Raw genomic sequence first — 13,917 nt, 5'->3', positions numbered from 1 at the left:
CAGTGTAGAAAAGAGGAATGCATTTTTTAAAATAGCCAAACATTTTTATTTGAATCCATATTGATTGTAACAAGATTATTAAAAGCATTAGCTAATTTACTTTCATAAGTATTTCTTGTATTTTTAAAAAATGGCTCTTTAGGCCTGTTTGTGTATTTATTTTATTTTTATTTTTTATATTTTTTCTTTTTTGGTGTTTTGTTTGTTTTTGGTTTTGGTTTTTTGAGACAGGGTTTCTCTGTGTGGCCTTGCCTGTTCTGGACTCACTTTGTAGACCAGGCTGGCCTCCAACTCACAGTGATCCATCTGCTTCTGCCTCCCCAAGTGCTGGGAGTAAAGGCGTGCACCACCAGCCCAGCATATTTTGAACGTGTATTTTGAACATATTTTCCCCTCCTCCAGATCTCCCTACCCACTTGACTTCAAATTCTCTCTCACAAAAAACAAAACAAAGCCCAGTGTGTTTTGTGTTGGCTACATGCTCCTGGGCATAGGGCCTGCCCTGGGGTGTGGCTGACATACCCTTTGATGCTTCCCTGGAGAAAACGGATTTTACTTTTCCCAGGACGCATCACTTGCAGATGGCTTCTTGGCTGGGGGTGGGACCTTGTGTCTACTTAGGGGAATATATTAATACTTGTTTTCTTTTTTGTCTTTTGAGATAGGGTGCCATGTAGCACAAGGTGGCCTCGAACTTGCTGCCGATGACCTTGAACTTCCACTCTCCCTGCCTCCACCTCCTGAGTGCTGGGGTCACAGGAGTGTCACTGTGTCTGGCTTCGGTACTTATTTTTGAGAGAGGATCTTGTGCTGCTTGGGCTACTCTTGAGTTTCTGGACTCAATGATTGTGATTTCAGCAGGCTCAACAAGTCACACTCTAAGTCTTTTTGGAGAAGGGAAATTTAGGTACCAATCTTGGGTGAGGCTCACACTTAACTCTAGCGTATAATTTAGAAGCACACATAGGAATTACTGTTTTGAGAAAGACCTAAAATTACTGAAATGAAACTTCTTTCTTCCCAAAATGTGGGAGCCAAAGGCTCCCAGGCCCACCCATGCTCTGGTTTCTCTCCCTTTCTCTTGGAATGCCCCCCTACCCCCCCGCATCTGTCTCTCTGGGCACTGTTGAGAACTCCTCTCTCCCTCTCTCTCCCCCCTCTCTCCCCCTCTCTCCTCTCTCTCTCTCTCTCCCTCTCTCCCTCTCCTTTCTCCCTCTCTCTCTCCCTCTCTCTCTCCCTCTCTCTCTCGCTCTCTCTCCCTCTCTCTCTCCCTCTCTCCCTCTCCTCTCTCTCCCTCTCTCTCCTTTTTTGCTCTGCGGTTTCCTTCATCCCAGATGTTCTTCCCCAACCTGCCTTCTGAATGAAACCCAGAATTATTTTTAAACATAATTTGGAGACTTCTAAATAAAACAAATCTTAATTGCCTGTGGGTTACAAATCCTAGGCTGTGGGGAGACCAAGGGCACAGAGCCAACAGGGCAGGCTCTAGGGCCTTGTGGGGCCTTCAAGCTGGCTATGTAAGCCTGGCTTGACTTGTGCTCTCTTCTTACAGCCTCTTCCTAGTCCTCCTTTTCTTCTTCTTCCTCCTCCTGTTCCTCTTCCTCCTCCTCCCCTCCTCTCTTCCTTTTCTTTTCTTCTTCTTCCTTCTTTACCTCTTCTTCTTCTTCCTCCTCCTCCTCTTCTCACCAATTGGCTAGATTGGCTGCCCATGAAGCTCCAGGAATCTGTCTGTCTTTGCTTCCTTAGCCCTGAGGTTATATGTCTGTGTTGCTATGCCCAGCTCATTTACATGGGTGCTAGAAGCTGAATAAATGCATTTAGGAAGGAAGGAACGAAGGGTTGTCATGCAAATTATATTGAATATTGAGTGTATTGTCTCCTCACTATGCCCCCATCCCTTATGTACATGCATGTTAGGCATGGGCAAAGAAATGTTCACACACAGTGGCATCTCTTTCAACCATAAAGAATGAAGTCACATCATGTACAAGAAAATAGATGCAGCTGGAGGTCATCATATTAGGTAGATGAAATCAATCTCAGAAAAGCAACTGTTTACCCTCATTTATAAGTCGGTGTAACGCAAGGGAAGTCCCCTGTATCAAAACGGAGCAGGAGAAAGAGCCTTGTAGCAAGGCTGGAGGCCAATAAGGATGGGCTTTCCAGAAGAGGGGCCATCTAGTAGTCCCTGACAAAGGTTACTAGAACCTTCAAGCACCTAGGAACCTGTGAAGCACCCAAGTTTCAGTGTGTGTGTGTGTGTGTGTGTGTGTGTGTGTGTGTGTGTGTACATACGTGTGCTCACATAATCTCATATGTGGTAGTCAGAGAACAACTTCAAGCTCTCCACCTCAGGTGCACCCACCTTTTGCTTGACACAGGGTTTGTCATTGCCAGTGGGCCACATAGGCCATGCTAGTTGGCCTACAAGCTCCCTGGAGTCCTCCTGCCTTTGCCTCCCACCTTGCTATGCTGGATTACTGGCCCACACCACCACACCCTGCTGTCTACATGTCTTCTGGGGAATCTGAATTCAGGTCTTCACGCTGCAGGGCAATTTAGCAGTTAGGCTTTCCTGGCTGAACTACTCCCAAGCCCTCTGTGGGACTGTATTTTAACACTGACTTGGTTTCAGCTGGCCTGGGTAGGGACTGAGCTTCTGGATTCTCCAGAGCTCTCAGGCGTTGTTCTCTGATGCACTGGGGCTGCAGAGAGGTGGAAGGGGCTGGTCATGCAGGCTATGGGAGCAGCAGATGTGAATGGAATTAGCCAAGGTCAAGGGCTTAGAGCAGCGGGTTCTCAACCTGTGGGTTGAATGCCTCTTTCACAGGGGTCACATATCAAATAGCCTGCATATCAGATCTTTATATTACAATTCATAACAGTTGCAAATTAAAGTTATGAAGAAACAGTGAAAATAACTTGATGGTAGGGAGTCACCACAACACGAGGAAGTGTATTAAGGGATCTCAGCACTGGGAAGGCTGCGAACCACTGCTCTAGAGGGACTAATGTGCACTGGTAGACCAACAAGAGGAGGAATTGGCAGGTGAAACTCCCAAGGTTCCAAAAGGTTCCTAATGGTGCCTGGAAAAGCTGAAGCAGGAAAGGCAAGCTAAGTGGGTTTTGTTTGTGTCAGGCTCTGTAAAGATGCTTTACAAGCTGACCTGCGTAGCTCCATTCACAAAACTGTGTGAGCGTGAATTACTCCGGGCATCTGATGGAGAGCTTGAACAAAGGCTCTGGGGCCACCACTTCGTCCTGCCTGTGTAATGCCCACCTGACACTGGCTTTAGCTGTGCCCTGCCCTTCCACGGGTCACGTGACTTGCCTGGTCAGAGTTTACCGCCTCAGAGTAAGTTCTACTGGAAGGTGAGCACACCTCAGCCTGAGCTGACGAGAGAGGGCAGAACGGCAGGGCCCTGGGGGTGCTCACTTTCTAACCCCCAGAATCTGAGAAGTTGTTACCTGCTAGGGCTTTGTCATCTGCAAAAGGAACTTGGGGCCTGCTCAAACTACTGCACCAACCAAGGACAATACATGCAGTGAACATTGAACTCCTATTCAGATCTAGCCAAGGGACAGGACATTCTCCACAGTTTCGTGAGAGCAGGGACTGACTCTGACATGGACTCTGATGCCCCATGTTTGACCACTTCCCCTTGGTGGGGATGCCTGGTGGCACTCAGAGAAAGGATAAGCAGGCTGCCAGGGTGAGACTTGATAGGCTGTGACCATATGGTGGGGAAGGAGGTCCTCTTCTGTCACAGACCTATGGGAGGGGAATAAGGAGAAAGGATGGGAGAGGAACGGGAGGATGCAAGTGAGGGGATAACAGTGGAGATGTAATCTGAATAAATTAATTAAAAATTTAAAAAGGAACTTTGTGAATGTGATCAAGTTAAGGGTTTCTCCACAAGAAGATCTCGGCTGCGTTATCTGGGTGGGCTCCACTGAATCACGCAGGTCCTTAAAGTAGAAACGTGGGGGCTGGGAAAGCAGCTCAGTAGGTAAACTGCTTTCTGTTCAAACCTAGTACCTGAGTTCTGATCCCCAGCACACGTATAAGAAGTGTGGCGTGGGGGAGTGTGTCCCTAACTCCAGTGTGGAAGGGCAGGAGGATCCCTGAGGCGTGCTGGCCAGCTTGTCATACTTAACGGTGAGACACCGGTTCTGTGAAATAAGATGGAGAGTGAGGACAGAAGACACCTGACAATGGCGTCCACACACATGCACACAAGCACTCATGTATGTGTACCAGGATGTGAACACACACACACACACATACACACTCCCCCCCCCCCCTTGAAAACTGTGTATGGTGACTTGTGCCTGTAATCCCAGTGTTGGGAAACGATGACAGGACAACCCTTGGGACCAGTGGCCAGCCAGCTGACTCGGTGAGCTCCAGCATCAGTGAGAGACCCCGTCTCAAAACAACAAGGCCAGGAAGAAGTATCATGCACCTGAGGTTGATTCCCAGAATCCACCGTGGTAGAGACGGCAAGTACTAATGCCTGCGAGTTGACTTCTGACCTCCACACGTGCATGAACTTGAGTGCGCAGGTATACACACGTGCACGCGTCCGTGTTTGTGTGTGCGTGTAAAATAAGGTAGAATAAAACATATATCCTTTTCCTGGAGTATCAAAGGCTAGTGACCAGTTTTCACAAGACAGCAATGGTGCCTTACAATTCTTCCATAGCAAGCTGTCAACTTTATTTTATTTAGATACATTTCTCCGGCTTTAGAGCATATGATTTTAATTTAATAATGAACGCTCACAAGCTACTCCAATGCGATGCAGACCAAGTTTCGTAGTAAATGAACAACAACAACAACAACAAAGTGGAGGGCCACTAAGGAGGACACATGAGCACACACAAATAAAATAAGTTAAAGGAAAGATAGAGGACCATGGCTGTCATGGGCAGAGGTGTGGCAGAAGAGAAGGTACAGATGTGACAGCTTGGGAAAGGGCTTGATTTGTTCCTAGGATGTTCAAGGACCAGGGAGGTGTCTCTAGGATGTAGCTAAGACATGTCCCCAGCTGCTGGCAGCCTGCAGGAAGAAGTTGCCCCAGCCTCGTGGAACTGAATTCTGCTCACTGACAAGGAAACGGATCTGCCCCCGCGTCTTCTGTGACCCAGGAGACCACTGACCTACAAGACTGTGTGATAATAAACCGTGTTGTGGGAAGTCACTGACTCTGTGGTGTCTAATTGTGGCGAGTGTTGGAAAGCAAGAAAATCCAGAACGACTTCCCCTGGCCTCTTCAGTGAATGCCCTCATGTCGTCCATGGAAAACTAGCTCCCCAAAGCTGTCACACCCAGATGCTGACTACTCCTCAGAAGCAGTTGCTGTTTTCTGAGAACAATGGTTTGCCTGTATGCCTAAGAACCTAATGGGAAACACACTTTGCTAACCGCCCCGCTGACCTACAGAGGCAGGTTGGTTTGGGAACGGCCCCTCTGTGTGCTTTCTCTTGTCCTTTTCTCCCCAGGTTCCAAATCTTTTAAAATATTTATTTTGTTTTTAAATTCTCTTTGGGCGTATAAAAGAGAGGGAGACAGAGAGTCACAGGTGAGTGCAGGTGCCCACAGAAGCCCCAGGCATCGCATCCTGGAGCTGGAGTTAGTGGCTGGTAAGAGCAAGATTCTGGTCTTTTGCAAGAGCAATACATGCTCTAACCACTGAGCTACCTCTCAAGCCCTTTTGCTTTTTGTTTTTGTTTTTTGAGGGGTGGGGGGTTAGAGACAGGGGTTCTCTCTGTGTAGGTTGGCTGTCCTGAACTCACTTTGTAGACCAGGCTGGCCTCAAACTCATGGAAATCCACCTGCCTCTGCCTCTCAGAGTACTGGGATTACAGGTACATACTACTGTGCCTGCCTGGGTTTTTTTTTTTTTCTTACGTGTGTGTGTGTGCGCGCGTGTGTGCGTGTGTACAATCTGAGGTGTTGTTCCTCCGGAGCCTTCCACTTTTTGTTTGAGACAAGGTCTCCCATTGGTGTGAAATGTCACCAAATAGGTTGGGCTAGCTGGCTACCATGCTTCTAAGGATCCACCCTTGTACTTTACTGACTGAGCCATGTCAGCCCCCAAATCTTGTGGGAGAAAAGCTAAGGGGGACCTCTACTGCAATCACCCTAGAAGCTGAACTTAGGCAAAACACCTGAGATAAAAAAACTAGTAAGAAAGAAAAGTTCGTGTGGCCTGTGGTTTCCGACGACTGCTCGGCCCGGCTTCTATCGGCCTGGAGAGACACCATCTGTCATAGTAGGCCAGTGCAGCAGAGGAGGACTGCTTGCCTCCTGATGGCCAGGAAGGAGGTAAGAGACTGAGTAATTAGGGTTCCAATATGTCCATCAAGGGCGCGACTCCCATAACCTCACTTCCTTCCACTAGGCTCAACTTCCCCATCGTGCCAAGCATTGGTGACCAAACTTTAGGCGTATGGGCTTTGGGGGATCATTCAAGGCTCAAACTATACTACCGGGTTGATTTTGGATCTTTCTTCGCTCAGTAGATACATGGGCAATCCCGAGCAGCCTTGAAGGCTACCCCATCCCCCAGCCATCTTCCGGACCTTAGCCTGGAACTTTAGAGCCATCTCTGCAGAAGAAATAGCAGTGTTTACCCGTTGGGAACTGAGTCCAAACATTGGCTCCTTGACCCAGCCGAAGGCTCCACCCAAGAGTCTCCTGACAGCAGGTCGCCAGCTGTCAATCTTTCCTGCTGGCCACGCCTCCCCTGCAAAGCTGGTTTGAGCTGTTTCTGGGATGATTAATGCTGATCCTGCCTTTCCATTCTGCGACGCCGGCCTTTTCAAGCTATGCTCAGAGAAAGGGTTCGGCCATCTGCAGGGGACCTGTGCGGAAGTGTGGGGAAATGACCGTGCGTTTATTTATGTCGTCCATTGTTAGCTAAGAATATCCAGGTGGTCTAATAATGGAGGTACCAAGAAAGGAAAAAGGATTTGGCGTTGGGAAGGGTGCTGGGTTTCGGGGGTCAACATAAGCCCCACAGCTGAGCTGGAGAAACTTCCGGAAGCTGCCTTTAGTTCTTTAGCCCCAGCTTCTTCCTCTGGGGGGAAAAAAAGCCAACCATCACTGACTCTTGCAGGCTTTAAAAGGATGCAATGAAAAACGGTGAAGATGGTGTGTCTGGTCTTCCATCCTCCCCAGGCAAAGAGCCAGAGAAACAAATGAAGAGACACACCAAGAGATGTCACCATAGCCGGGCGGTGGTGGCGCCGCCTTTAATCCCAACACTCGGGAGGCAGAGGCAGGTGGATCGCTGTGAGTTCGAGGCCAGCCTGGTCTACAAAGTGAGTCCAGAACAGCCAAGGCTACACAGAGAGACCCTGTCTGGAAAAACAAAAACAAAAACAAAAAAAGAGATGTCACCATCTTAGGCCTCCCACCTGCCGGCACAGAGCCGATAAGCAACACCTTTACCTCCACACCTTGGACCATCGATACTGCTTGCAACTTCTGGCTATGTCTTATCAACTACATGGCATCCTTTTGTAAGTCACTGCTGGAGAGAGCCCTCCCCATAGCTGCCACATCCGCCCCAGGCGGGACTGCATCTTAGGCAACAAAGCTGCCGAACTGATGAGGTGCAAGTCATGGTGTTGCCTGCCTTAAACTGGCACTCAGGAGGCAAAGGCAGGCAAATCGGTGAGTTCTGGGCCAGTCAGGGCTACATGGTGAGATCTTGTCTGAAAGAAGAAGAGGAGGCAGAAGAGAAAAGTGAGGAAGGGGTTAGAACAAGTTGTCTTGGGGCTGGGCAGATGGCTTGGTAGGTAATATGTTTGCAGCGCACACATGAGGACCCAAGTGGGCTTCCCCATCACAAGAAGCCGGTGCTGTGATTACAGCAAGCCGGATGAAGACAGTGCCAGTGCCAATAAACCTGCCCCATACACACAAACCAAGAAAGTGTGTGTAAAGATGTTAACCATGTGTTCATTTCAAAAGACTTTTGGAGGGTTGGAAGCTGTGTCAGGAGGTAAAGATGCTTGCTGCCCAGGGGGATAAGCTGAGCTTGATCCCCAGGACCCATACGATGGAAAGAGAAAACCAACTCTGGAATGTTGTCCTTTGACCTCCACACATGTTCTGGGACATGCATGTTCCTCCTCACAAAAGAAGTCAACGTCATCATAGTTTTTGAGACAGGATCTCACTAGGTTGCCCTTGGCTGGCCTTTAACTCAGAGATCCACCTGCCTCTCTGCCTTCTAAAGCGAGGAGATTTAAAGGCATGCACTACCATGCCCAGGTATACAATTTTTTTAAAAAAATTAAGCTTCTCTAATAATAAATTATTGTGATGGTTAGTATTATCAACCGGACAGACTCTAGACTCACCTGGGAGTTGGGCCTCTACATCACTTCAGGTGGGACCGCCTACCCACTGCGGGTGGCACCATGCCCTAGGCTGAGATCTTAGACTGTGGAGTAGGGAGCCGCACTGCGCAGCAGCAGCAACAGCAGCAGCCGCCGCCATTTCTCCTTCTGCAGATGTGATGTGGCCAGCTGCTCCAAGCTCCTGCCCCCTTGACTTCCCCTTCAGGATGACTGTACCCTTGAAACTGGGAGCCAGAACAATGTCTTTCTTAGAGTATTTTATATCACAGCAACGGGAAAAGAAACAGACAGTGACAGCATAAACCAGTCAGCGCCATGGTCATGGTTATTGTTACTCAGTTGCCTTTGAAGCTTGTGGACAAAATGTTTCCTTCACGGAGCTTGGAAGCTGACTCAGCACTGAAGAGCATGGGCTGCTATTATAGAGGACCAGGGTTGGATTTCCAGCACCCTGACGGTGCCTCATAACCCACTGTGATGTAACTCTAGTTCCAAGGGACCTGGCGTCCTCTGTTAGCTTCTGCAGGCACTGCAAGCATGTGGTACAGTCATATACTCAGGCAAAATACCCAACCACATAAAAGTGAAAGATAAAATCATTTCCTGATATTTTTAAGTAACACAAAAGCAAGAGACGAGAGTAAACATTCTGATTTCAGATTATAACAAATCTCTACATTCTGGAAAGTCTTAGAATATAGGGTTTTTTTTCTACTTTTTGTTTCCCCCAAGACAGGGTTTCTCTGTTTAGCCCTGGCTGTGCTGGACTCACTTTGTAGACTAGGCTGGCCTCGAACTCACAGAGATCCGCCTGCCTCTGCCTACCTGAGTGCTGGGATTACAGGTGTGCACTACTATGCCCTTCAGAGCATTGCATATTTTAAAAGAACAGTGTACGGCTAGAAATATAGCTAGTAGTGTTTGTCTGACATGCTCAAGGCCTTGGAGGCAATTCCCAGCACCACAACACATAAAATGTTTCCCTATGGGCCTGTAAGACGGCTCAGTGGGTAAAGGCATTTGCCACTAAGTCTGATGCCTGGTAACCTACGCTTGATGCCCAGGGTCCACATCTGGAAAAAAAGGACAGATTCTGACCTACAGATTCTGATGCCATGGTAGACACGCTTCCCACCCTCCACATAAGTAAATAAATATATTAAAAATAAATTTTTACGCACGTGTGCTATATACATATCATGACTACCTTTCATGTCAATGATATAGACTATTACATGGTTCTCCGTGTCTGTTTGTCGCTGTCTCTGTCCCTCTTTCTCTCTGTTGTTTGGTATATGCACATCAATGCACATGTAGAGACGAGGAGGGCTTTCAGGTGCCTGCTGTATCGTTCTCCTCTTCCTTATTCATTTTTAACAGACTCTTCCTAAAATGGGGAGCTAGGCTGGCAATGAGTAAGCCCCATCTATCCATCCATCCATCCTCCTGTCTCTGCCTCTGGAAGTACTGTGCTTATAAACATAGATGTACCCTTGGCCAACTCTTTATATGAATGCTGGGGATTTGAACTCAGGTCCTCACACTTGTGCAGCAAGCAATTTTTACTCACAGAGCTGTCTGCCCAGCCCTATCACATTGTTGTTAGTGGTCTCATGGTATCTCATGGTTTGTATGAATCAAAATGTAACTATTATAAGATATTCAAATGGCCTCTGGTCATTTTCCATTCCCAGTACACTTCAAAGAATAACTTTCACATTAATATTGAATTCGTTCTTCACTTATTTCCTCAGGATAAATTCCTGGAAGTGAAACTGGTTTCTCAAAAGCATTTTTAGGGCTTTTGCAATTTATTGCTAAACGGTCTTCCCAGGGGACTATCAATTTGCCCTCTCACCGGCAGCATGTGTGTGCACACTCTCTCTCCGGTTTTGACAGCATTAGTTCGCCCATTTGCTTTAAAATTAAGAAAACTGTCATGAACATATGCCTGCAGCAGGTGTGAAGCTGTAAAATGCTTTGTTATGTAATCCTAGCTTGCTGTAATGTTGAGAGCAGGTGACATTTATAGCCACTGTGTCCCAGGTAATATGTGACAGGAGTGAATTCCTTTAGTCCTCCAGGTAATTCCATCAGGCAAGCATCACTATTGATTCATATCACATTTGAGGAAAGCAGGACACAGGAATACTAGAAGATGCTATGATTTGAGTGTGTCTTTCAAAGTGTCCTGGGTACTTGTTCCTAAGGGAGAGGACCTAGTGGGGGACCTGCGAGTCCTTGAGAGCAGAACCCCTACAATGTGCTGAAGTTCTCCCACGAGCCCATTTTCTCTCTGGCCTCCTGCCCAACCATGAGATCTTTCCTTCTCATGTGCCCTTCCACCACGGTGATGACGCCTACCAGGAGGTCATACCCAAAGTCAAACTAAGGAGGGACGCCTTTGAATCTTCAGAGCCAGGAGACAGGAAAACCTCATTTCTTTAGAAAATATCCAGACTTAGGTATTTCACTGTAGTAACAAAATGACTAAACCAACAAGGTAACATAGTCCCAGGTAGAGGGGTGAACTAAGACTTTAGTCACCCCAGACGACAGCCTCCAACAAGTCACATAGTTGCTTTTTTCAGGATCCTTGTTGATGTTGTAGAGCACCTGGGAGACCTCTCAGATCAGGACTCATGATAGCACCCTGTATTAGATATTTCTTTTAAGGAAGAACATAACAGATAGAATGAATGTATGTACATATTGGGCTGAGGAGATAGCCTAGTGGATAAAGTGCTCATCTCGCATGTGTTAGGGCCTGGGTTCAACACCCAGGACCCGTGTTAAAAAGCCAGGCATGAGCCGGGTAGGGGTGGCACACGCCTTTAATCCCAGCACTCGGGAGGCAGAGGAAGGCGGATCTCTGCGGGTTCGAGGCTAGCCTGGTCTACAAAGTGAGTCCAGGACAGCCAAGACTACACAGAGAAATCTTGCTTTGAAAAACAAAACAAAACAAACAAACAAACAACAAAAAGCCAGGCATGTAGTATGCCCTTGTCATGCCAGCATGTGGGGACTGGAGACAGGAGGCTACTTGGAGCTCACTGGCAGGCCATTCTACCAAACTGGTGAGCTGCAGCCACCAGGTGCCCAAAATTATCTCACTCCCTGTTGGGGGCAAGCAAGTCTCAGTTTAAGCAGAGGTCCTCAAGACAACCATTGAGAAGATGCCAAGAATCTATATCCCAGGCCCCCAGAGCCCATGTTTTCTGGTGGTTTACTTATTTACTTGTTTGTTTGTACGTTTTTATTGTCAGCTTGACACAAGCTAGAGTCATCTGGGAAGAGCAACTGCAACTGAGAAAACACCTCCATCAGGCTGCCTGTGGGTGAGTCTGCGCGTCCCTGTCTCCATGAATGATTGATGCAGCTGGGCCCAGCCCACGGTGGTGTGGAGAGGGCCTGGGTAGATGGTCTTGATGTACATAAGAAAGCAAGCTGAATGAAGAAGCCATGAGGAGCAGGACACTGCTTAATGCTCCTCAGTGGTCTCTGCCTCAGTGCCTACATGCGGGTTCCTGTCTTGAGTTCCTGCCCTGATGTTCCTGTTCCTCAGTGATGAAGTGTGACCTGAGAGTTAGAAGCTGAAATAAGCCCTACGTTGCTTTTTGCTCGTGGCAGTTTTATCATAGCACTAGAACCCCAAACTAAAACACCATGGGTTTTGTTGTTGTTGTTGTTGGTTGGTTTGATTGTGCCTTTTAAGTCAGGTGCCGTGGTGTGCACTTGTAATCTCAGCATTGTGGGAGGAGAGACTAGCAGATCTGTGGGGCACTCCGTGCCAGTGAGAGACCCTATCTCAAACAAACAATCCTCTCCCAAACAAAAACACAACAGCAGCAGCGACGACAACAACAAAGCAGATAACACCCGAGAAATGACAGACAGCTGAGATTGTCCACTGGCCTTCACATGCCTGTGTCCCTCCCACATCACCTGCACCCACCCACCCACCCACCCACAACACACGTGTATGTGTACACGTACACAAAGAGTCTTTACCCTATGGGGACTACGTCACTAATGGAAGACTGCTTACGGCGTGGAGTTGGCCTTCCAGCTCCGGCTCAAAGCACCCTGGAGCTGAGGAGATGACTCAGTGAGCAAATGGCCTAGCTGAGGACCTGAATTCGATGCCTCAGAACTTTCACGTAAAAGCTGGGCCCAGGAGCATGTGGCCTGAATCCCAGGGCTTCTACAGCAGCATCGGAGGTGGAGGCGACAGTAGCTGGAAGCTTGGAAGCCAGCTAAGATGGCTGTGCGGGACAAAAAGACCCTGCCGCAAACAAGGTGGACCTCATGTTGGGTTTAGATTTCTATATATGTTTTCTCTCTCTCTCTCTCTCTCTCTCTCTCTCTCTCTCTCTCTCTCTCTCTCTCCACTCCCAAAGGAAAGGAAAAGACTCTCTACCATATCCTTTGGAGCAGGTCAACTCTCTTGGTTCCTGAAGACTGTTACAGCATCAGGACCAGCTGCCCATGCTGGGAGAAGGTTCTGCTGTTTTCTGCTCTCTCAAAGACTTTGTGTGTGTATGTGTGTGTGAGTGTGTCTGTGCGCATGTGTGTCCAAGGGTCCACTTTTAAACATTAAATACTGGGTCCCAGACACCCCAGGGTTCCCCTCTAACCATGCTACTGTGCCTTCCTTCCTTATTGTTTTCTCCCTCTGGGGCTGACCTCAAATGGTCCAAAACCCTCGCTAGTGAGTATGAGGGCTAGGGTGGGGCCTGGAGAGAGAAGCCAGCAAGTCAGACCCAGTCCCTCCCAGGAAGTGTCGAGGCTGAGGCTGAAGCTTGGCTCGCTTTAATGTTTACAATTTGCTTGTACACCAGCTTGGACATTTGAAGTCACTGCAAAGAGACTTGAAAGCACCCAGAAGCACCATGGAAGCTGCCAGAAAGTCCCTGAGGGACAGAAAGGAATGCTGGCATAGGGCAGCGTGCAGACTGGGGCTGCCGTTGACCGTCCACTGCTGCAGTAGCCGTTTCTGTGGCACTTGCATGGAAGAGCATTGTGTGCCCCACTCAGGCGTCCTTCCCTTCTCTCAGCCATGGTACAACAACAACACCAGTCACCCTAGCTGGTTAAAGTGCAAGGTTAGGGGCTCAGAACCCCCACATCCTCTTACTGCCTCCTGCCTTGGGTTGTACCTCCTCTAAGGGAATAGTCCAGATCCCTTAACTGGCACGTGACACTTTCCTCTTCATGAAGTAGCCCCTGCTGTGGTAGGCTCTCTTATACATCATCTTCATTTGTCCTTATAAGTCGCCTGTGAGGTGTCATCTTCAGCTTTCAGAGGCTGAGGTTTTTTGAGCAACAGAGGTGACTTGAGACCAGCCTCATCTGTTTCTGTTCCTGTCACCCAGGGCTTTGTGTCCACTAAACACATCTTCTCACTGAGCTATACCCAAACCCTACCTTCCATGACAATTTCAAAACATGTATATAATGTATTTCCATCATATTCCCCCACAATAATTTCTCCTATCTCCCTCTTTTTCCAGGTCCCCTACTACTTTTATGTCCCTTTTG

Source organism: Acomys minous, assembly GCF_964271855.1.
Source record: "Acomys minous genome assembly, chromosome: 1".
Taxonomy (NCBI): Eukaryota; Metazoa; Chordata; class Mammalia; order Rodentia; family Muridae; genus Acomys; species Acomys minous.
Note: the sequence above shows the minus strand (reverse complement) of the source record.